This window comes from Bicyclus anynana, chromosome 7, assembly GCF_947172395.1.
Source record: "Bicyclus anynana chromosome 7, ilBicAnyn1.1, whole genome shotgun sequence".
NCBI classification, from domain to species: Eukaryota; Metazoa; Arthropoda; class Insecta; order Lepidoptera; family Nymphalidae; genus Bicyclus; species Bicyclus anynana.
Genome location: NC_069089.1, coordinates 1,633,016 through 1,658,659, shown reverse-complemented (window position 1 = coordinate 1,658,659; position 25,644 = coordinate 1,633,016). Strand labels below are relative to the sequence as shown.

The window sequence follows — 25,644 nt, the reverse complement described above, 5'->3', positions numbered from 1 at the left end:
CAGATTCAAAGAAAGCGCATGTATGTAGCAACTGAAAAAAAAATTAATAAAAAAAATTCAACCGACTTCCAAGTCAAAAAATAACCAACTAAAAAGCAAAAAATAACATCTTACCTATGTGCTAACTTCTGATCAGTTTGAAGGCGGTGCCAAGCCAGTGTTGTGTTTTAATTAAACACCATTTAACTACAACATTTCTGTGGTTCAACATACATACAGCCGAACGTAGAACCTCCTCCTTTTTGGAAGTCGGTTAAAAAGAAAAGTATTATATCATCATCATCATCATCATATCAGCCGATGGACGTCCACTGCAGTACATAGGCCTTTTGTAGCGACTTCCAAACATCACGATACTGAGCCACCTGCATCCAGCGAATTGTGGTTGTTTTTTAACCGACTTCCAAAAAGGAGGAGGTTCTACGTTCGGCTGTATGTATGTTTTTTTTTTTTTTTTTATGTATGTCCAGCGATAATTCCGTCATTTGTGTACCGATTTTGAAAATTCTTTTTTTGTTTTGAAGGGTTTGATTCCAGGGTGGTCCCATTTTTTTCATGTCAGGATCTGATGATGGCATCCTGGAGAAATCGAGGGAAACTTTCGAAAATCGTAAAGACGGCTAGTGCGTTTGTTAGTGTTTCCATAAGGTATTTTAAACCACTACAATTTTATAAAGGTCTGGAGTTGGTCTGATGATGGAGCCGATACACAGACGATGGAACTCGTCAACGATTTACAGCAGGTACCTTTTGTTTGGGCTAGATCTATTTGTATTGATGAGAACTTTCCACCTAGATGGGTTGTGACCGTATTGAGGGTCTGATGATGAAGACGAAGGACAGTTAAGAGAACTCTTCAACGGTTCCCAGTAGCTACCTTGTGTTTGGACTTGATAAATTTGTATTGATGAGAACTTTCCACCTAGATGGGTTGTGACTGTATTAGGGGTCTGGTGACGAAGATGAAGGAGAGTTAAGGTAACTCCTCGACGGTTCACAGTAGCTACCTTTGTTGGGACTTTATGAATTTGTATTGCTGAGAACTTTCCACCTAGATGGGTTGTGACTGAATTAAGGGTCTGGTATTGAAGACGAAGGACAATGAAGAGAACTTCTCGAAGGTTATTAGTACCAGTTTTGGTTACACTCAGTAGGTGTGCTAACACTAAAAATTAAAAAATAAAAATTTTAATAAAAAAATTCAACCGACTTCCAACTCAAAAATTAGCCTAAACTAAAAAGCAAAAAATAACATCTTACCTATGTGCTACCTTCTGATCAGTTTGAAGGCGGTGCCAATCCAGTGTCATGTTTTAATTAAAGCCGTTTCTGAAAGAACCACAGAAATTTTGTAATTTAAACGGCTTAAATTAAAACATCACTGGCTTGGCACCGCCTTCAAACTGATCAGAAGGTAGCACATAGGTAAGATGTTATTTTTTGCTTTTTAGTTTAGGCTAATTTTTGAGTTGGAAGTCGGTTGAATTTTTTTATTAAAATTTTTATATAGTTTTTTATTCTAGAAAATGTGTGCTAAAATTTGGTGTAATATCTTAGTGTTGTGTTAAAAAAGTTTGATTAATTTTGTAAAGTTTCTATGGGAAAGGCATATGATATAAAAAAAAAAAAAAAAAACAAAAAAACATACATACAGCCGAACGTAGAACCTCCTCCTTTTTGGAAGTCGGTTAAAAAGTGGATAAGTTTAACATTTTTATTAAAAGTAGATATTTGTTGGCGGTTTAAATATAACGGTAAGTTATTTCCTATATTCTTCCCTGCACGATGTGGTATTTTGTTTTCAAATACGTACGATAAATAAGTCTTCGTAACGTTTTGAGTAGGTCGGCATCTGCGGCCAGAGACGGATTTTAGTCGGTTTTTGCAGGGTGAGGCGTATGTTTGGGGTATGTTTATTTTCCCTGGGTGCTTTTCAGTAGCTATATTCTGAAATAGGCTTAATTTTTACCAGAATTCAATAAAGGAAGGTTCTCAACTTGACTTTTACCATATACTTGTTGTTATACCGTGAAATTTAGGCACTCTCCGTAATCGGATAGTATATGAGTCATTGGTACTGTTTCAATATACTAAAGAAATAGATCTGTATTAGCAAAGCGTACACAAAGCGTGGGAAGTCTGAGAGCCTAGCGCCACAGTAAAGATATTACAAGCAGTATAATAACTCGGCCGTATTTTTGAAATAAATACCTACAGCCGCGCGGCACGTAAACATGTGATAGGGCTGCCCGCCTGCAGTATTTTAATTACATTTGGTAACTTTGTGTTTCCACTTAGTTTTGTGATTGTAAATAAACTTTTTTATATAAACAAATAAAATACTTTGTAAATTGTAGTAAAATGGGAAGTGATAAAAAAATGCGTGTTTTTTGATTGGTTGATTTAATTAAGGCTGATACTACGTCAATGATCTTGAAGGATTGGTCGTATTCTTAAACATATTTATTTCGGTGATGCCATCTAGGTATTACCTCCACACTACGTGAACAAATAAAAAAAAAGATAAATACCTTCATGAAATTGTAGTGATTTAAAATAGATAATGAAACAATGAACAAACGCACTAATTGTCCCTACGATACGATAGTTCCCCTAGATTTCTCTAGGATGCCATTATCAGATCCTGACACGAAAAAAATGGGACTAACCTGAAAGAATATTCATCCAAATAAAAAAGAAACGGTTTACAAATGACGGAAATATCGCTGTAAATACGATACGATCCTTTTTGGAAGTCGGTTAAAATTCTTGTCACCAATGCCAAGCTGAGCAAAAGTTTTATGAGCTTGCACTTTAAAGCGCATAAAATCCGCCATTTTGATTTTTTAAGAACTAAGTTACCCAGTGACACTCGGCCTATCTAGACGAGTCTAATGACATATCATTTATCAGTATGTGTGTTTGGCAAATTTGTTCGTAACACTCCCGAAGGTCGGCGCGGTCCGGGAGGGGGGTAACGATGACCAGCGCGTACGACTTCACACCCGCGCAGTCCTTTCCTCCCGTCGCCCGCATACAACAACAAGTCATAACATTCAAACACATACTCCTCCTTTGGGCTTCGCCGCAGTCGGGTAACAAAACACAAATGATCCGAGCACAGTCACACTAAACATTGTACAAGCAGTCGAGGTTTTAAACAAAAGCTTATCGTACCTACTGTATCGTGATTCATGAACCGCGTATAACTACCTATTTCAATCGTGTCAATTTCTTTCCTTTACTCTATTCACTTTATTTACTAATCCAGATACCTACCTTTATTCTGGAGATAAAAGGAAATACCTTATCCATTAAAAAATACAATATTATGTACCTACCTACTAATAAGTAAATTTATTTTAAAGTCTTACCTTTCAGAGTTTCCAGGTAACTTAAAAAAAGTTATCTCTGGATGGGATAATTTTGAATTCATGCATCCAAAAACGGCACAGTATTTCCTACTGGTCATAATTAAAAAAATCTAATACTATTAATACACTTTACTCTGCTAATACACCGTGCGTTCGTTCGTCACCGCGGCACAGTCGCGACTGTCTTCACCCTACGATCACCCCATGTTCAAGGTGCGTAGGTATAGCTCGCGTTTCGACCTCTAGTATGAAGTCCAACTACTGGTTGTAATATCTTTACTGTGCTAGCGCTTAGTCAGACGTCACGGTAGACGACAACGTCAGGCAAAGATATACTCTGTGTAGGGTTGCCAGATCGCAGAAATTAAAAGCCGGACAATCCAGCACTTTGGCCTGATATTTAGGTAAAAAGGCCGGACAGCCTACATTATTAAAGATTTTGTGTACATCAGTATTAATAGATACGACAATGTTTTTTATGTAATACTAGCGGACGCCCGCGACTTCGTCCGCGTGAAACTCGTAAACTTTCAATTACTCTTATCCTCACCCATGTACCTCACTCGACATAGATAGATATAGTGTGTCGCGGACTTTTTTGTAGATATAAGATCTACAATTAATTGTAACATTTTATGGTTCTATATTTTATAGTTTAGGCAGCGTACGCAAGCTAAATAACTATTCTAGTTGATTTTTTACACCTTGTGTTCGAAAAACCCAAATATCTTACGGAACCCTATTTTTTTCCAAAATGAAATTTAGCCTATGTTATTCGTAGATAATGTAACTTTCGAATGGTGAAAGAGTTTTTAAAATCGGTCCAGTAGTTTTTGAGCCTATTCATTACAAACAAACAAACATACAAACAAAGTTTTCCTCTTTATAATATTAGTATAGCATTTAAGATTATTACTGTAAATTCTGTTCCCACACACACTCGTCGTCGGCTCATTTGCTAAATGTAATGCTTAGCAAAACCCGGACAAGCCGGACACCGTTTATTTCGCTTAGACACGGAATAGAAAAGCCTGACTATGTCCGTCTTTATCCGGACACCTGGCAACTCTAACTCTGTGAAAGTTGAAGGGACTTATCTCTGTTTCCGTGCCTTGAACAAACTATTGTGGGCACAGCGTTGTTGGATATCTTAATATAAATCTGTGCTTATCTGCTTTCATCCAATAACTTACTTTGTCTCTTTAGAAGGTACTAATGACTTTCTCCACTGTAGGGCCATTCTCAAGAGCTGTCTCCGTTATGAATGTTCAAAAATTTGAGAGTATCTTCAATGAAAATTTATGACGGCCTCCGTGGCGCAGTGGTATGCGCGGTGGACTTACAAGACGGAGGTTCTGGATTCAATCCCCGGCTGGGCCGATTGAGTTTTTCTTAATTTGTCCAGGTCTGGTTGGTGGGAGGCTCCGGCTGTGGCTAGTTACCACCCTACCGGCAAAGACGTACCGCCAAGAGATTCAGCGTTCCGGTACGATGTCGTGTAGAAACCGTAAGGAGTGCGGATTTCATTCTACTCCTAGCAAGTAAGCCCATTTCCATTTTAGATTGCAACATAACTTAAGGACTTAATTGTAAAAAAAAATTAAATACTTAAGAAAAGATTTATTGAATTGAGGACTTCAATTTAATATTATGTAATATCCACTGATTATTATTAATTATTAATTATTATAATTATTATTAATCGATATGATAACCTTCACCTGTAAAGAGGGTTTACACGTGTACATAAAGATGCTTGGAGGCCATTGGATCAGCTTCCACCTTCACACAGGAAGTGAAACTATAAGAAATTGTAATGCTGTCATAAAAAAAACCTCAATAGCTCAACTGTAAAAACGGTCTGGTCGGGTTGGTATTGTCGTACCAACTCCTAGCACAGTCTTTCCCGACTAGTTGGAGGGGAATGGGAATATTGGTCGTATTTCAAAAATATATGTCAAATATTCTTTTAAAAAAAAAAAATTGTAAATTTCTTGCCGGTTTCTTCTCAGCAGAATCAGCCTTCCAAACCGGTGGTAGAATCTTTACAAATAGTCAACTAACGTATCAAAAGTGCTTGTAAACTGAGCCTACTTGAAGTAATGAATTTTAAATTTTTGAATTTTTACATTGCATAATATGTTGAAGGTTTTGCATACATAAACTGCATATGTATCAATGAAAGCAAACATAATGACGAAATGAGCAAACCTTCTATAATTGATTCTCCATGAGTTAAAAATGTACATTTGCCTTTCGTTTGTAAAATGATACACACTGAACGCTAATTCTTGAAAGAAAACCTCAGAAAGACATCAAAAGAGTTCCTAAAACTGAACGTTTGTTCGTTCTGTCGATATGTATGTTTATGTAAACCACAAGGACCTTCGTGGAAATTAGAACAAAGTATTGCTTATTAATACGTATGTAGCAAATTGTATACGTTTGACTTAGTAACGGTTATAGAAATAGTCTATTGCAAGGTTTCTCAAAGTGGGGTACGTGAATTTCAGAATTAAGGATAAAATTGTACAAAATTACTCCTAACATAGAATCCATTTGCGACAAGAAACAAGCACACCCATCACGTTAATATTACAAAGAAATTTCTTGTGGTAGGTACTTTATGTGCTACCTTTTATTTTGTTGAACAGTCAAATTTATATTTTTCTTTGGGGGGGGGGGGGGGGGGGGGTCCATTAGTTAGCATTAGTTAGTAAGGGGTTCGCTGTCACTTGGTAATTTTAACAGGTGTTCGTGGAGCCGAAAGTTTGAAAAACCCTGGTCTATTGGTCAAGCAGTAAAATAATTGTTAATATCACCTCCTTAGGATTTAATTTCAAGGTATGATTTTAAAAATATTTGAGATATTATGATATTAGTTAACAGAATTTTCTTTTTTTTATTCTTTGACCCTTGACAACAATCTCACCTGATGGTAAGTAATGAGGCAATCTAAGATAGAAGCGGGCTAAATTGTTAGGAGTAGGATGATGATCCACACCCCTTTCGGTTTCTACATGACATCGTACCGGAACGCCAAATCGATTGGCGGTACGTCTTTGCCAGTAGGGTGGTAGCTAGCCACGAATTTTCTTATTTCTCTACGTGTGTGTGAAGTCTGCCAATCCACATTGGACCAGCGTGGTGGACTAACAGCCTAACCCCTCTCATTCTGAGACGAGACTCGAGCTCAACAGTGAACCGAATAAGGTTGATAATGATGATAGATTATTTATTTCTTTACATAATGTATACTTCTTTTTCTTACATTTTATTTGTGCTCATGAAGAAAGTCTATAAATGAAAATTACTATAGTCTGGCAAGTTCGTTGATAACACTCCCATGATATGCGGGCGACGATGGGAAAGACTGCGCGGGTGTGAAATCGTGCGTGCGGGGAAGTGTCGTGCATCAGTCGTAGTTTTCTCATTCATCGCTACACGCCCCCCGGCTCGCGCGGAACATCGGGAGTATTACCAACGAAGTTGCCAACTGCCAAGCTATAATAAGTAAGCAGTGTAACATGAGGCATATTGTTTCCAAACATTGCGACGTACGTAACGTTAACTTCTAACGCACTTCCTGAAAATCCTCCCACAAGAAAAATAAAAGCACTATCCCTTTGATGTATTCCCCAAATGGTTAGATGTCGTGACCTTACGTATTATCTTCCACGCCATTTACGTCAGAAAGACAATTTTGGTCCGCCACAGACAAACATCCTGCTTCACCCGCATATAGTGAAAGATCAAAGATTATTTTAACTTTATATGTCTTGTCTTTCTTATGGTGGTAATGGGTTAGTTTAGTCAATAATTTAATTAATTTTCTATGTTCCACACGTAACGTAATACTCTTTTCGTACACATTTTTATTTTTAACCGACTTCAAAAAGGAGGAGGTTCTCAATTTGGTCGGTATTTTTTTTTAATGTATGTACACCGATTACTCTACCTGCTGATCAGTATGAAGGCGGTGCTTAGCCGGTGTTGTCTTAATTTAAGCCATTTCTGACAGGACCACATGAAACAACACTGTCTGCAAAATCTAAATCTATAAGATATTCTCACATGGCTTGAATTAATACATCACCGGCTTAGCACCGCCTTCATACTGATCAGCAGGTAGAACATATTATGATGTTATTTTTCACTTTTTAGTTTAGTGGGTACGTTTTTAGGTTTTGAAGTCGGTTGTATTTTTTTATTTACATTTTTTGGTTTCCACGTTAGTTCTGTGTACTTTCCCCCAACTAGTCGGTAAATACTGCAATAGGAGTGGAGTACTGTATTAGTGAAGCGGTCGGAGATCGAATCACCACCTCTCGATAGTTCGGCCCCTTTGCTATTGAACTATAGGTGAGCTATTGAGGTTTATTATATAAACTAGCGGACGCCCGCGTCTTCGTCCGCCCTTAGACCTCTTTAATCCAGCCCTTACAGTAGTATCGCTGTAAAAATGGAGTAACTTCTACCGTTTTCCCAACATTTCCCTTTACTGCTCTGCTCCTATTGATCGTAGCGTGATGAAACGAAATACACCTGCACAGGTGTATGAAGAATAATTGTACCAAGTTTCGCTAAAATCCGTCGAGTAGTTTTTGTTTCTATAGCGAACATACAGACAAAAATTTTACTGATTGCATTTTTGGCATCCGTATTGATCACTAATTATCCCCTGATAGTTATTTTAGAAATATATTTCATGTACAGAATGAACATCTCTACAAATTTATTAGTATAGATAGAAGATTTACTATAAAAGCGAAAACACATCTCAACAACCGCTTGACATAGTAAGACATTTGGCAGGGAAGTAGTTTAAAATTAGTCTGCTAAGAACGGATTTTGAGGCCAGAGTAAGGAGGGTGGACAAAGTCGCGGACGTCTATAGTTTACCCCCTGAGAGGCAATGCCTCGGAATCAAATCTGAAATGAGAAGATAATTATGTGCCCCGCCCACCACTACTTTAGCCTTACAACATTGTTATGGGTGGGGCTCATAATTTGGAGGAGCGTTCTCAAGTTCGTCGAATCGCTTCCCTGCATTCAGAAGCTCATTAATTGGTTATCAAAGTATACACATAAAGAAGAGAGCCCGTGAACCCCAGACCTTCGTCATTTTATAAAAGTTTGTCAGCTCATGCTCCTAACATAAGTAAGTACGGTAGCCAATTATGAAGTTTGGATCGTGGTGGCTTTGGTAGTTTGCAGGTTTTAAGACCTCCTCTGACCCTGACAGACCCTAAACTGTCTTAATATAAAGTAAATTATATTTTTATCGGCTCTCTCTCTCTCTCTCTCTCTAGTCGGTCCCTCATGACTGAGGATCGTGACCACGTTGGCGAGTCATCGTTTGGTTTACAATGCTCCTCCATCGAGTACCGAGTATCGAGGTCGCTGGCCATTTGGACGGCACTGTAAAAGGTGCTCCTGCATCCTTTAGAAGATCGGACCATCGGGTTGGAGATCTACCTCGTGGCCGTTTGCCTTCCACAATTCCCACCACAATTTTTTCGTTCCCACGGCGTGTGATATGTCCAAAATAACTGAGGATGCGCTGTAGACAGATGGTTGAGAGAGAGGTTGTTTTAATTTGAAGCTGTGAAAGAATTGATAAATTTGTGCGTTTGGCAGTCCACGGTACACGTAACATTCGCCTCCAACACTACATCTCGAACTTTTTATCGGCATAATATGAGAAATGACATCCCCATTTGCCAGACATTTGGTTTCATGGCAACCCTTCGCTAGAGACGCTTGAAGTTTCGAAACTAGTGTTTTTCAAAGGGTTGCTATGAAGCCAAGTGTCTGGCAAATGTCGGATGAATAATTTTAAATTACCTATTTGTAGAAATGTTTCTGTACTTATTCATGTTAACCATAACCACAGTATACTACTGTGCCATAACGTTGCAAAGCTTCAAAGGCAAAAGGCAATACGTATGAGTATGAGTCAGTATTAGCCAATGAAGAAAGTTAAATTTTATTACCCCCAAGATACTTTTACGATTACGATTAATTTATAGCTTCTATTACAATGGAATACAGTTCAAAATGGTTCAACATAAAGGCTAATGTTCATACGACTGTTCATTTATCTTGTTGTATTATGAAGAAGGAATGGGTTTGCAGACGAGAGCAATTGATTTATAACTTGCATTGTGGGCTGGCTATAATTGAATGACCGATATTAGTTGTTACGAGTGAAAAGGCAATTGCATTAATGTATATTGTACACTCATCTTTTGCAGTGAAAGTGAACGATTAAAACAAAGAACGGTATAGAATAGCGCAAAATTCGAATAGCCATAAAGTTTCGAGAGTGTAAAGAGAAACTAATATTCTTTGGGCAGAGACACTGTAGAAACACACATAAGATACTTTTTACATCTAAAATATTGGCCTAAGGAATAGAAAAATACATTTAGGTTGTCGTCATCCATAAAAGTTTCTAACCAAATACCTTACTAATCATTAACACGAACAATTCTGCCACAGTCGAAGGACAATATGATAGATCGCCAAAAAGACGGAAAAAAAATTGACAAAGGAAGCGCTAAATGTCACATTATAAATAAACAAACTTACCATCCATAGACCAGAATTTCCACCAGTGGCGCAGTAGAAACTTTCCACATTAATTTAAGAAACTAGAGTAATATTGATAAAACCTAGCATAAAGCCATTGTTTATAAACGTAATAAAGAGAGAATGGTATGAGTAATTCAGGTAAAAAATAAAACCACATGAAAAGTATATCAGTCTATCATTTAGGATTGATTGCATAATATGGACCACGCCTCCAAACGCTATCTATTGCATTCGATGATAATGATAAGATTGATAGAGATAATAATGATTGCAATAATATGAGACTCAAACGCGATGCTAGAGTGGAATGATATTAAACTTTAAGTCTTTTAAGTTTGTAGTTACTAAAAACCTTCATAATGGTAGTAAAATCAGTATAATATATCAAATCATTTTAAGTAGTGACTCTACTACCGGTTTTGAAGACAGAAGATATTGAAAATATCTGGCAAGATACTGAGCAGTTGCTCTCATTTATACAATCATCGTTTACAATAATTACATCTTATCTATTCTATTATATTATAAAGCTGAAGAGTTTGTTTGTTTGTTTGATTGAACGCGCAAAGCTCAGGAACTACTGGTCCGATTTGAAAAATTCTTTCAGTTTTAGATAGCCCATTTATCGAGGAAGGCTATAGACCATATATTATCCCCACATTCCTACGGGAACGGGAACCACGCAGGTGACACCGCGCGGTGTCAGCTAGTCTTTTCTATTACTTATCGCATAATTTGAATTTAGTAATTTTTCTTGGAAAATTTTATTTTTTCTTAAAACATATAGTGTCGTAACACGTTAAGAAAAAATAAAATTTTCAAAAATAAGGTTGCATAATATCATAAAGAAGCAATGCTTTGTGAGGAGCAGGTGGCGTTTGTACAAACAATATTTGGCAAATACACCACGCAACATCCCGTATTGCTGACTGCCTATAATCCTTTATTAGAACGTGCTTTATTGCAATAACATTGGAAGATTTGTGTTCTTGCACTTGAGTTTAGTGCATATGTAAATAAACTGGAAACTATGTAGCTTTAACTGGTTTTATTATTAGATTTTATAATAAAGGACTCATAGGACATACTAGATTTTACATCTTAATAATAGATTTTAGAGTGAGTTAATACCAACATCGTTTTGCGCGTTTTTTTATACGATTACTACGTTAAATATTTCATGTAGACTCGTCGTTATCAACCCATGTACGGCTTACTGCTGGGCTCGAGTCTCCTCTCAGAATGAGAGGGATTAGGCCAATAGTCCACCACGCTGCCTAATGCGAATTGGCAGACTTCACAGACACGCAGAGAATTAAGAAAATTCCCTGGTATGCAGGTTTCCTCACGATGTTTTCCTTCACCGTTTAAAACACGTAATATTTAATTTCTTAAAACGCACACAACTGAAAAGTTGGAGGTGCATGCCCCGCACCAAATTTGAACCCACACTCTCCGGACTGGGAGGCCAAGGTCATATCCACTGGGCTATCAGGTAACATCTAAGGTAAGGTCAGGTCAGGTAAGGTCTAGTAACATTCCAACAAATATTCAATCAATCACAATCGCCTCAATATTTTGATAATATAAGTTATTACAATGATTTCATCCTATATTACCCCATCAACTGTCTCCATCAATTCAAATTTCCGTCACCAAAATATCCAATTAAATAATCACCGCACCATTCTTTTAACATTAATTCATGTCTATTTAAAACAGCTGACATCATGTCCACAGTAAATAGGGATTTATTGAAGTCCAGCTAATTTGTGTCACGGATGGACTTCCCAATATAAATCAATGTCACTTTTGCGACACAATTGCTTGGGAGATCCGAAATAGCATTGGTCATTGGGCCCGCGTCAAAGGTCCACGATGATTTACGATGCCTTTCAGAAGTGGGATTGAGTTGAGGGACTAATAAGTGGCCCTTTCTGCTCGTTTCATCGTGTTCAGAAATATGATACACTTCCATTTGTTTGGTTATCTATTTATAGGCATTATTAAATTACATTACATACATACATTTAGATTCTCTCACATGCTACTTGTGTAAAATGGAGTAAAAACAAATTATACATATAGACTTCTTAAATCTTCAATGACATAAAGTTTCTCTTCAGGTGTTCCCATATAAAACTAGTAATCCTTCGTCGTTATCAACCCATATACGGCTCACTGCTGAGCTCAAGTCTCCTCTCAGAATAAGAGGGGTTAGGCCAATAGTCCACCACGCTGGCCCAATGCGGATTGGCAGACTTCACACACGCAGAGAATTAACAAATTCTCTGGTGTGCAGGTTTCCTCACGATTTTTTCCTTCACCGATTGAGACACGTGATATTTAATTTCTTAATATGCACACAACTGAAAAGTTGGAGGTGCATGCCCCGGACCGGATTCGAACCCACACCCTCGGAGGCAGAGGTCATATCCACTGGGCTATCACGGCTCTTTTTAGTGTTTTTAGTAATCCTTACTGACTTATTATAATTTGTCCTCTTGCACATTTATATCATACGAAATGTTACCAGTGACTTTCTTATTTTTTTAAATGTTGCTAGTTTCGTGGAAAAGTGCGCATAATATTTTATTACTGAAGAAAAAATATATTTATTGAACACGCGTTAAATATTTGGCCCACAGCAGCGTCGGAAGTATGAGTAGGTGTTAAACGAAAATGTTCCAAATAAATTCGTTCAATTGTCCAGTTAATGTTCGCGTCAAACTAATTGATTTACGACATCGATTCATATACGTTTATGTGTTTACTGACGCGCGTGCAAAAAATGTGTTATTTATTGGTTCAAATTTAGACCTTTTGAGCCATTTTTTTTTGTTAAAAGAGCCCTTCCGTTTCCTGTGAACATATGGCATACGTGTGTATTTCGTATATAAAAATTAATTGCTGTCTGTTGTTTCACTATAACTCCAAAACTGTTTGAATAATTTGAAAATTTTAGACACGTTACATACTTTTGAATTGGTATCACCATTTTATACCTATATTCGGCTCACTGCTGAGCTCGAGTCTCCTCTCAGAACGAGAGGGTTTAGGCCAATAGTCCACCACGCTGGCCCAATGCGTATTGGCAGACTTCCCACACGCAAAGAAATAAGAAAATTCTCTGTTACGTAGGTTTCCTCACGATGTTTTTCCTTCACCGTTTGAGACACGTGATATTTAATTTTTTAAAATGCACACGACTGAAAAGTTGGAGGAATCGGAGGCAGAGGTCATATCCACTGGGCTATCACGTCCACAAAGCACACAACTATTATTAACGATTATTATTATATTATTCAATACTAGATTTTCTTTTGTGAGAAGAAAATTAGGGAAAACATTTGACTTTGATAGTTCAATAGCTGAAAATCTTTTTAAAGGATGAAAGAATTTCATTAGGTCAGATTCATATTCAGATGATGTTAAAATTATTATTTGACTAAGCATATGTTTGCTTTCTTGTTAGATGTATGTATTTTAAAACTTTCTCAACATTTATTAAGTTTAGTTAATATATTATTCTCTCTATCTCCATTATTTAAATAGGTAATATTGGGCATTTTGAAAGCCTATAAAAACGTAATCAATCATGAGTACTTAGTTCAGTATGTTGATTGATTAATGGCCGCTATAATCTGTAACTATAGTCAGTGGTCAACCGATAAATTGCTTCTTAACTTGCCATTTAAAAGTGCCCATACAATATTAGATAGATAAAAAAGTTGACAACATATAAATCGCGTTGGCTTTTTGCAAATAGGTTTTTAAGAACAGTTGATAAGGGAATATGCCTGCGACGGCTTGACCTCCCTTATTTAAAGTGTAAAAAAGTAGAAAGTTTGTAAACACGTGATGCTTTTACCAACGTGCCGTCTGTCGTGTAAAGAGTATTTTTTTTTTATATTTTTCTCGCCGTATTATAAAAATCGTGTCACCAGTTGCCAGATACTCAGGTACTAGGCAACCCTTTGTTAGAGAAAAAGTTTCTTAAACTGCTTCTTTAAATTTTTGTGATTGTTTTTTTTTTATTCTTTACAAATTATCCCTTGACTGCAATCTCATCTGATGGTGAGTGATGACGCAATCTAAGATGCAAGCGGGCTAAATTGTTAGGAAGAGGATGAAAATCCACACTCATTTCGGTTTCCACACTACATCGTACCGGAACGCTAAATCGCTTGTCGGTCTTTGTCGGTAGGGTGGTAACTAGCCACGGCCGAAGCCGCCTACCAGCCAATAATTTAAAGAATGTTATGAAAATTTAAAAAGACGACTAAAGACATGCTTTGTAATTGCTGCAATCGAATAGACGTTTATACTTGGACGATTAAGACCCTTGGAACTTGCGAACTCCGAAAACTACGCATATTTACCTATATTTTATTTTAAAGAATATTTGCTATATCTATACTAATATTATAAGGCTAAAGAGTTTGGTTGGTTGATCGCGTTAATCTCAGGAACCATTGGTCCGATTTAAAAAATCTTTCAGTGTTAGATAGCCTATTTATCGCGGAAGACTATAGGCTATATATGTATTATCCCCGTATTCTTCGGGAACGGGAACCACACGGGTGAAACCGCGCGGCGTCAGCTAGTCTTTTAAATATGACCAATAATCCTATTCCCTTCCCAGTCGGGAAAGATTGAGTCCCAAATTGCGTTCGGTACGTAGGTAACAGCTATTTACTAGGAGCATGAGTTGACTAACTTCCAACTTCTATAACAATTGGATGGTCTGGACATCACAGGCTCTCGTTCTATACGCTTTTGAAGTTGTGGGCTTCTGTTATAGTATAGTAGTAGTAGGTATATTCGTGCATGCCCCTAGCATGACCTCATACCGAGGCAAAGGTATCGTGCGTGTGACGTCACTCGAGATATCCCGCTTCCGCCCACACCGGTTGTCGTATTTAAATTTCGGAGATAAAAAAGTGATAAAACCTACTAGCAAAATTTATATACTGTGTCTAGAAAATATTATACTTTTGAAAAAATTATAATTACATTTTACATGATAACATTAAAGTAAAAGATTAAGTATCGGTGGTTTTGGTTATTAGTTATATTTATTTGTGCAAAAATATTAGACGATTTTTTGAATTTTAACAATGCAATAAATTGTAAATAGTGTCTACGTGAATCCATCAGGAAATCAACTCCACGACCGGCCGGATACAAAACCAAGTTAGTGTTGAGTTTGGGCCTTAGCCGTAGTGAACCGCGAAGTAGCTTTTTTGATTGAATTTCTTGGGACTACTCTCAATAGAACATAAATAATTTTTAATTTGAATTTGAATTTGTAGGCTCACTGGAAATAGACTGAAAATTCTATTTCAACCTTCCGATACTCTGCAATGACTTATGACAGATAGTTTGAGCAAGAGAAGTAAAAAAATCTGCGCTAAAACTACCTATCCAAGTAAATCATAGACCAGGTTCTGTAAGGAGTTGAGTGTGCGTAATGTGAGGACTTTAGTCCAATTACTCGATATTGAAGGGGGTATAAACAATCTGACCAAAAAACTTCCTGGCAACACTCAGCAGAACCATAATCTGCAGCGCTTCTGTTGTTAGCTTAAAAGTTAGATTAAATGGCATGTATGAAAATACCACATACCAGAAAGCCACGCTCTGCAGAGTCACTATCCAAGGTGTGCAAACTCTTTTTAATTTTTTTTTTTACTTTTTTTGTATTTGTATTATTGTTTTTCACTCAGTTGTATGTACTCAGCTAAATAAAGCATATTATTAATTAAAAAATGTGAACAAAATGCGGTCCTCATGTTATGCACACTCAACTCCTCACATCGCCTGGTCAATTACGCAGTGAACAGTTATGGCTCCGAGTGCTGTATTAGCGCGTCATAAAAAGCCGCTCGTCGATCACGTCACGTTGACAGATGCGCTGGTTTTTGTACCGCGTCGTAACTCGCGCCCATTCAGCCGGAGCTTGTGAATGGACGCCGCCGAACGCTGGGGAGAATTCACACTTATCCGTTGCCTTTTTAGCATGTATAACATCATTACCATCAGCCTACTTTAGCGGCCTCTACGGAGCTCCTTCTTTAGAGTAGTGCATAAGGCATGTCGAGTTTAGATGTAATATAATGATAAATATAATATAATAGATGTAAGATAAATAATAGTAGTAGTAATTATATATAAATAATAACTGGGATCGATTAATGATTAACGTTCTTTCCTAGACACGAGTGTCTAAAACTACCCACTTTTTATTCATAATTTCTAAGAAATGTACCATCTAATGTTAGGAATGTGATGGGCTTTTAAGTGAAGATTGATTGCCAATTCTACCGTAAATCGTACCAATATTAGGAACGCGAAAGTTTGTATGGATGTTTGTTTGGATGTTTCTTTAGATGCTTGTTTGGATAGTGTCTGTTACTAAAGCGATTTGGCTGAAATTTGTAAAGGCTACTTTTCATCCCTCAAAAATCCATTGTGCCCGTGGGATTCCACGGGATTTCCACGCAATACTAAATTCCACGCGGACGAAATCTCGAGCGTTTGCTAGTACTATCATAAAACACTTGATGAGTCTGCCTGAGTCGGACAACATTTTAACAAATAAAATAAAATAACTAGGTATTAAAACCAGATAATTTTCATCTGGTTTTAAAGTTTGTAAAATCGTTATCCCAAGATTACTTAAATTTAAATTATTTATTATAAATATATTGTATCGCGGACAAGTGTGAAAAGTCCCCTGCGTTCACACTTTACGGCAGATGCGCTCTGTTATTGTGTCTAATGATGCAATCACGTCAGCTGAGTGGCACACATTTCGACTCATCACAATAATATTTGCGTTAACTATCAATTGTTGTAACATCAGCTGTTTGGTTACTTTTTGTTGACACTTAAAGGTGACATTCGGAGTATCGAGATTATTAAAGACAATACTACGAATCATACTAATATAATAAATGCGAAAGTTTGTGTGTGTGTGTAAGTATGTTTGTTCCTCCGGCGGCTACTGAAGCGATTTAGATGAAATTTGGAATAGAGATAGATTTTACTCTGGATTTACACATAGGTTACTTTTCGTTACACAAAAATCCATGGTTATCGTGGGATTTGTAAAAAAATATTTCATTAAAAATTACTGTTTTGTTATTTTTTTTTTTATGAAAAATGCGAGATTTCATATACCTATGGATAATCCATATTCGACTGGTATGTTTGAATTAAGTTAGTTTTATACAATTACTCTTGGATAACTAGTCGCAGAGAATTGAGAAAATTTCCTAACCTGTAGGTTTCCTCACGATGTTTTCCTTCACCGTTTGAGACACGTGATATTTAATTTCTTAAAATGCACACAACTGAAAAGTTGGAGGTGCATGCCCCGAACCGGATTCGAACCCACACCCTTCGAAATCGGAGGCAGAGTTCATATTCACTGGGCTATAACGGCTCTACTATTTAAATGTATATCAAAAGGAAATGTGTTACAGCTTACTTTACTCTTTTGTAGTCAAATTTAAATCGTACTAACCCTACTCGTACAAATTCCTAGAAGACAGAATCACGTATGAACTAGTTTATGTGATAAACAAACAAACGGACAAACACGATCGTTGTAACAGTGACGAGACGACAGATGTTTCCTAGACGGCACAATCTGTACGAACAAATTGAGTTCCTGATTTATATGTAAAGATTAGTAAATATATACAGAATGTTCTGTAAATAGGACGGCATACTCTGCAGGGTGATAGCTGACACCAAGGCCTACTAAAATAACGCCATATATGTTAGCCGAAATTTAACGGTTTTTAAGAGTGTGCAATATGTAATTTGGTTACAAATGGTTCTAGATCTCAGATTCTGGAAATGTTAGGAGCCTGATATTTGGGTAAATGATATTTCAAAGTGTTAGCTTCGTTATGACTATACAATATACACAATTTGTAAAACTTTTCTCGATAGTTTATTTTTTTGAAAAATACATGTTTTGCTCACATTTTGCTTTCAATCTCAGGAAAAGCAAACTAATTTTCTTAAATTTTTGTTTTGTATAGAAAATTAGGTATATATCTTGAACATGGCCATTTTGGTTTTCGTCATGTTGTTTAATTTACTTGCAATTAGGTAAAATGGTTTTGGCGCTCACGTCATAAAATTTGCGTCGCGTGTCAATCGCTCCGTGCTTTTCACTTACGTGAAAGTCATAATTCGGCGTCTCGTTTGCGCTTCGAATTTTATCCATATCGTACCGACGCGCTGTGCGCTCTTAAGTTATTTTAATTTTTGTACAAAGTACAAAAATCCCTACCTTCACATATCGCTTTGTAAAGTATGTCGTAATATTTACGGGACACTCTGTATATGAGACTTCAAGTAGTCATTACTTGAAATGGGTATTTTTCCGTAATTCCGATGGTACATTGAAAATCGAAAGCATAGTTTAAAACAATGGACCATTCGTTTTTGGATACAACTTGAACAATCAAACGGATTGATAGACTTTACTACATAAATAATTACTTTTATTTTCGTTAGTTTCCCATATTCGGGTTTTTCACTTTTTGCGGCAATAATAATTTTAATTACGACTAGCTTCCTGTACATTTTACGTATAACACTTGATGATTGAGCCTCAATAGCTCAACGGTAAAGTGGACGCATCACCGAGAGGTGGTGGTTCGATCCCCGCCCCGTTGGACTATAGTCGTACCCACTCGTCTTTCCCGACTATTTGGGGGAAATGGGAATATTGGTCATATTTAAAAAAAAATATGGTAAATCTTTTTTTAAGATAAAAAAAAAACTTTCATTACTTGCGCATCTTACCGTAGTGATAAAAACTCCATAAGTTGACTAGCAACGTAACCTTTGTACATCCCTAGATTACCGCTACTAAAACAAAGATAAATACTTATTATCGTTATAAAAGACTATTAAACTATGAGGTTACGCAAACAACAAACAAAAAACCATTTAAAAACAATTATTATCAAAATGATGAATGAAGCGGTGTACAAAATAATTGTTATAAAGATAAAATTTACATCAATAAATCGCTCCGTAACAAAATGAATAAGAACTTTTATCAACGAGAAGTTAGAACTGGTCTTGAGTAGGGAATGACAATATCGATGTATCGATATTGCAAAATACAAAATTAGCAATATCGATAATAATCGATATCATTGCTAAGTACAAATGCAATTGCAATATCGATTGATGTCCCAGTGGAGAAGGCCTCTGCCTTTGATTTTTGACGGCCTCCGTGGCGCAGTGATATGCGCGGTGGTTTTTCTAGACGGAGGTCCTGGGTTCGATCCCCGGCTGGGCCGATTGATTTTTTCTTAATTGGTTCAGGTCTGGCTGGTGGGAGGCTTCGGCCGTGGCTAGTTACCACCCTACCGACAAAGACCTACCTACCGCCAAGCGATTTAGCGTTCCGGTAGAATGTCGTGTAGAAACCGAAAGGGGTGTGGATTTTCATCCTCTTCCTAACAAGTTAGCCCGCTTCCATCTTAGACTGCATCATCACTTACCATCAGGTGAGATCATAGTCAAGGGCTAACTTGTAAAGAATAAAATAAAAAAAAGATTCGGTGGATCGTAGATTTGAATCCATTCCGGGGTATGCACCTCCACTTTTTAGTTATTATATTTAAAAAAAATATGTTTGAGGAAAAACATCGTGAGGAAACCTGCATACTTGAAAATTTTCTTTATTCTCTACGTGCGTGAAGTCTGCCAATCCGCATTTGGCCAGCGTCGTAAACTTTTAGCATACCAGATTTTTCATTCTGAGAAGAGACCCGTGCTCAACAGTGACACTAATATACGTTGTTTAATGGTATGATAATATTTCGAAGTTTGTATTGTATACAAGTATATCGATGTTTTTGATTTTTTATTGAGCTCTAATTACTGATAAGAGTTATAGCGATATTATCTTTGAATTTAATTAGTCTACGGGTAAAGCAACATTTATCATTAGTTTGGCTGTGGGCCAATTAATAGTCATAATATTATTCTAAAATATTCCCCAATATTATCATAATACATTTTACCTGCTTAATGATAATATGAGTTTCATAATAATTTTAATTGTTTACTGTTATTGCATTAATTTAATCAATTACAATTAACGTCACCAATGAGGCGCCTGTAAAACTATTTTCCTTTATTTTTATTCCATAGTGAATTGGGAAATCCATCAAAAATGGTCCAACACCACGAACTATTTTAAGCACTCCTTTAATGTTACTATATATTTAGCCATTGTCTACAATTCGAAATGACGTTATTCATCAGGACCTTAAAATTGAAAACGTCGACAAAATAATTCAAAGAATGTCTCTTGCTCATGAACATAGACTTCACCATCACGTAAACATCGAGGCAATCTAGCTTGTCGACGTTACGAATACAGTGAGAAGACTTAAACGGACCAAACCATTTGAGTTAGTGTTTAGTGACTAGTGATAGTGTAGTGGTAAGTGCTACATAGAAGATCACGTGAACAAAGTGACCTAAAGACATAATAGTTAGTGAAAGTCTAAGATTAAGTTATTGGACATTATCTTAATATAATAACAATATATTATAAGTTTAGGTTAAAGTTGAATTACTAATTAGTCACATAAGTAGGCTAGATCGTAATTTTATGATGTACCAAATTGATACTTTACAATAGAGAACAAAAAAAAATTGTCTACAGATTTTATCATTATGAGCAAAGTTATCCTTTCAAAATGAGTTAGTCCGCCACGTTGTCCCATATAATATGTAAGTATCCTCACGATGTTTTTCCGTCGCCGTTTGAGACACGTGATATTTAATTTCTTAAAATCCAAACACTGAAAAGTTTGAGGTGCATGCCCCGGACCGGATTCGAACCTATACTCCCTATAAATCAAAGGCAGATACTTACGGCATTCATCGAATTTTCGTAATCCGTGGATTACATTCAGCCTGATTCACAGATCATCACTATGGTTTGAAAAGTATCGATACTAAAACATGGTGCATCCCTACAACAGGTCCCAGGCGGGCTGAAACACGAGTGGGCTCAAATAATCATCTCGACTGGGAGATTCGGTGTGGCGTCTCGTTTCGCAGAACCGTTTCGAGTGGGGCGTTTGAAATAAATTGGTTCCTTGCTTACAATAAAATAAGCCTAAGCCATTTGATCCTTCTCTTATACATCGTCTACTCTAAACTAATATTATAATTTTTAACTTGTTTATAAAAAGGCAAGATTTCAGTTTTCGTTTGTTTGTTTTTGTTTTGTTGATTTAATACAAAAACTGCTCAACCGATTTTATAAATTCTTCCACCGTTAGAAATCTATATCTTTTTCTAGTAACTTAGGCTATATTTTATTACATAATCACGCGGATGAATCCGCAGGAATTTGCTAGTCTAAGTAATTATGTACATGCAAAAAGTCTCGAAAACCACTTGATGTACGGCGGTTTCAAAATCGACTAACACAAAAAAAGGTTTTCTAAAAATTTTAATATACATATACTTACAGGTTTGGCTATTATTATAAATGCGAATGTGAGTTTGTTTTATTAACCGATTTTAAAAATTATTTTACCAATGGAAAGCTACATTATCAGCGAGTAACAGCTATATTGTACACCGTATTTTCACGGGAACGTCAACTTTTTTTTTAATTATTTACAAGTTAGCCCTTGACTACAATCTCACCTGATGGTGGTGATGCAATCTAGATGGAAGCGGGTCAACTTGTTAGGAGTAGGGTGAAAGTCCACACCCCTTTCGGTTTCTACACGACATCGTACCGGAACGCTAAAAGGCTTGGAGGTACGTCATTGCCGGTAGGGTGGTAACTAGCCCCAGCCGATGCCATCCAGACCTGGACCAATTAAGAAAACTTCAAGCCATCGAACCCAGGACTTCACTCTTGTAAATCCACCGCGCATACCACTGCGCCACAGAGGCCGTCAACTACGCCGGTGAAACTGCGGAGTGCCGCTAATAATAAATAAATAATATTATTATTGAATTATATTAATTTATAATTATTATTTAAAATACTATATATTAATTATTTAAAATACTTAATAATTTACATATGCGATAATAGTGATTATACATATGTAATTTTATTAAAAGCGAAGCTTTGACAGTTTATTGTTATTTGAATATTATTCAGTAATGCGGTTACCGGCTGCTCTAATAAATACAATATGAATAAACATAAGCTGCGTGGCTAACATTGAAGAATAAATATTATTTAACGACTACCAACATATGTAGAGGTGTGTCACATGTTACTAAGCCATAATCAACGTTATCGGCAGAGGGAGGCCTCCCCTAAGAGGCGATATGGAGTATAAACCCACCAGGGTGCTCTGATGCGTGTTACAAGTTCTTCGATACAGGTGGTATTTACAATTATTATTTATGTAATTGTGGAGGGAAGGTATACATAAGAGTGTATTTGATGACTTCAGCTCAGTTGTTTGTTAGGCAGCGTAGACACCGTCACGCTGCCAGTCTCGTTAGTGATATTGTGCAATAATGTTTTGTGTTGTAATTATTGTTTGTGATAAATTGTTTAGTGTGGGCATGGAGAACATTTCAGGCAGGGAAGGTGAATGTTGATGCATTCTAAAGGGATCCCTTAAACCTACTTTCAAGGTCACAAGTCCTGGGACTTGCTTGAGGTGTTTCCTCTACCATAAAATAATGGTGCAATTACTGTCGCTGCTACCCGTCACGTCAAATGCGCGTTGGCTGAGGATGATAACGTTATGCCCTTTTTGACATACGTCCGCTAAACAATCACTTATCACCGCTAGGCTAAAAGGTCCCCTTAGGCCTAAGGCCTTAGCTAACCTATAACTGAAATCATTTTCACGAACGTGCCAGACCCTTAACTAGGATCTTATGAATCGTTGGTGTAACTAAACCAAAATTTATAATTTAAAAACAAAACCCTAAAATAGGGCCTCGGCTTTTTGGCGATGATGACGACACCTACACAAAATTTTCTTTTTGTATAACTTTCTCTGAAATCTGAAATATATGTATTAGTAGCTTAGTAGCATCGTCATACTTGAGAATTTTCTTAATTCTCTACGTATGTGAAGTATGCCAATCTGCATTGAGTCACACGTGGTGGACTATAACGTAACCTCTCTCATTCTGAGAGGAGACTCGTGCTCAACAGTGAGACGAATATGGGTTGTTAATGATGAACGTCGTCAAAAACAAAACCAAAACTCGTCGGTTAAGTAATATTTTCAACTGCTGAAACTTATGTAAACTACAAAACCAGTAAGATGTTTTCGCAAAAACGCACATTTTTTTCCGCAATGTTTTGTGTTAGAACGTAATAAATAGTCGAGACTATTTTCTCATTGCTTTCAAAATTAAAAATAGTACCACTCGCCGCTCAATTGCAATATTTTACAATACAAAAAAAATTGTGAGCATTATCTTCAAGTATTACGCATAGAACTTTTCTCTTACTAATGCCGGAATTATAACTATTTATATTCAAACTAGCGAACACTCGCGACTTCGGCCGCGTGGAAATCAATGAAATCTTTCAACCCCTATTTCATTTTGGGATAGAATTTTAAAAATTTTTGAATCACATTATACCTATTTCGTTTTTTTATGATTTATGAACAGGTTTATAAAACTGTAACTCTAAAAATGAAGGATATTTACATACAAACTTTCAACCCCTATTTCAGCCCCTTTTATTTTAGGGTCAATAAGTATCCTATGTTTAGCTCCAAGGTCCTATTTACCATTGTATCAAAATTCATCTTGATCCGTTAAGCCGTTTAGCCTTGAAAAGATAACAGACATACAGACAAACTTACTTTCGCATCTATACTAATATAATATTATAAAGCGGAAGAGTTTGTTTGTTTGTCTGATTGAACGCGCTAATCTCAGGAACTACTGGTCCGATTTGAAAAATTATTTCAATGTTAGATAGCCCATTTATAGAGGAAGGCTATATAATATCCCCGTATTCCTTCGGGAACGGGAGCTTATAGTTCAATCCCTTAACTTTTAACGTGAACATAAACAGTATTTTGAATCTTTTTATATAAATTGCGAGCACGATCAAACTGGTCACTTGATATTAAGTGATCACCGCTGCCAATGAAAACCGTAAAACAGAGTATGCGGATTTTCAGGGATTTTCTTTCCAACCAATGAAAAATTTATCAAAAGTTTCGAAAGTTTCAAATTTTCAGTTTTAAATTATTTATAATTAAATGTACATATATTTCAGGTCACACATATACCTAGTATGAGTACGTATGTATTCGAATTGAAATTAATTATTTGTATTTATTACAATCATATTTAATTTCAATACGTAAATTTATTTTAAATAAATTAAAAAGTTTTAATAAAATAGTCTTATAATGTTTTTAACGCATAAATAATATGAATTTTGAATCGCATTTAGAAGTGAAATTCAGCTGAAATGTACGACGGAATGTAGTCTAATAGCAATTTCGATAGAAAAATATTCTTTAGAAGATTTAAACAGTCTATAAAGATTAAATTGTTTACATTTAGTTACAAGAAAGCCACTCATACATAACTGAAAAAGAAAATACAAGAAAATTCGTAATGTTTACTTTGATAAGTACAGATTACCTAGATTCACTAATTCTATATTTACCTTGCAATCACGTGGTTCCTGTATACAGTGGCACTCAAACACTTATCAGTGATTTATAAAACACAGTTAAATGGTTGAAAAGATTTGTTTTAATTCAGGTTTTATTTCACCGGCGCGGCTGTTGAGTACGAACACTGCACGTGTTACTTCGACGACAGTTGGGCACCGACTGGCGATGTAGTAGAGAATTCAGTTTCGAGATGCGTGCGAATAGTGAAAATAATCGCTTTTCTTATAATACAGCCGTGTGCCATGATGTCATCTATAGCGTCACCATTTTTTATAGCCAAGTTTATCAGTAGTTCAGCGGCTAGTGGTAGTAACCCTACCAGCAAAGATGTAGAGCTATTCGATTTACCGTTTTTTTTTATTGTTTACAAGTTAGCTCTTGACTACAATCTCACCTGATGGAAAGTGATGATATAGTCTTAGATGGAAGCGGACTAACTTGTAAGGAAGAGGATGAAAATCCACACCCCTTTCGGTTTCTACCGTAGGGTGGTAACTAGCCACGACCAAAGCCTCCCACCAGCCACACCTGGACCAATTAAGAAAATGACAATCTGCCTAGCCGGGGATCGAACCCAGGACCTCCGTTTTGTAAATCCACCGCGCATACCACTGCGCCACAGAGGCCGTCAAACCGTTCTGGTTATGTGTCGTGACATCGGCGCTGAGGAAGGCCGAGGTCCTGGATTCGATCCCCGGCTGGGCGGATTGAGGTTTTCTAGGTCCACCAGGTCTGGCTGGTGGGAGGCTTTGGCCATGGCTATTTACCACCCTACTGACGTACTGCCGAGCGATTTAGAGTTCGCGGTATAGAAACCGAAAGGGGTGTGGATTTTCATCCTCCTCCTAACAAGTTAGCCCGCTTCCACCTTAGATTGCATCATCACTTACCATCAGGTGAGACCACATTAATTCGTTCAGACATCATTTTTGTAAAGAGCGAGCCTTTTACCTTTTCATAAAAAAAGCTTGTGAAAG

At 36.7% G+C, this 25,644-nt stretch overlaps 1 protein-coding gene across 1 annotated transcript in view; it reads right to left on the bottom strand.

Annotated features, from left to right (window-relative positions):
* LOC112047392 (uncharacterized) overlaps positions 1-24,840 on the bottom strand; it is a 174,571-nt gene extending 149,731 nt beyond the window's left edge. Inside the window, exon 1 of the mRNA XM_024084505.2 lies at positions 24,658-24,840. The gene's annotated coding sequence lies outside the window, so the exon portion shown is untranslated. The remainder of the gene's footprint in view (positions 1-24,657) is intronic.
* Between the last annotated feature and the right edge of the window lie 804 nt (positions 24,841-25,644).